Source organism: Myotis brandtii, unplaced genomic scaffold (genome assembly GCF_000412655.1).
Source record: "Myotis brandtii unplaced genomic scaffold, ASM41265v1 C41158786, whole genome shotgun sequence".
NCBI lineage: Eukaryota > Metazoa > Chordata > Mammalia > Chiroptera > Vespertilionidae > Myotis > Myotis brandtii.
The window spans coordinates 1-537 of record NW_005289660.1 but is presented as its reverse complement, the minus strand read 5'-3'; the positions used below and the strand labels follow the sequence as shown (position 1 = coordinate 537).

Sequence of the window (537 nt, the reverse complement as noted above, 5' to 3'; positions counted from 1 at the left end):
TCTATCCACTGAGCCAAACCGGTTAGGGCTAAAGTTCTTATCTTTAAGTTCTGCCTGGAAAGAAAACTGGTCCTCTGGTTTTCATCAGGAATCTTGTACCTTCGGAACCAGTCCACAGTAGCTTCTGGGTAGCCAGGTTTCAGCCCCTGGACATCTTTAACATCATTATAATTTGCTGCATCAGGACCATCCACATTAATGGCAATCACTCTCCCATCAGTTTCCCTTTCATTGATCACAGCCAATATGCTCAGACCTTTCACCCTGGCCACTTCCCCTCTTGCACATACCTTGCTTCCCGTTCCACAGGCGTCAGTTGGGTCATGGCTACCATTACAGTCAGTGTGTTTGTCCCTGTGTCCTGGGTCTTGCCGAGTCTGAAGGCTGGCAGCAGAGTTCCAGATATATCCTTTACAAGCGGACAGATCTGCCAAATAACAGTTTTCCTTTTTTTTCACATCTTGTTTAATTGGGTTTAAAGGGTCTTTTGTAGCAATCTCCATTTTTGTGTTAGACCAGCGAGGTACTTCAACTACC

The 537-nt window shown here is 45.6% G+C and overlaps 1 pseudogene; it reads right to left on the bottom strand.

Moving 5' to 3' along the window:
• Positions 1-9: 9 nt before the first annotated feature.
• On the bottom strand, positions 10-533 carry LOC102253715 (annotated as a pseudogene).
• Between the last annotated feature and the right edge of the window lie 4 nt (positions 534-537).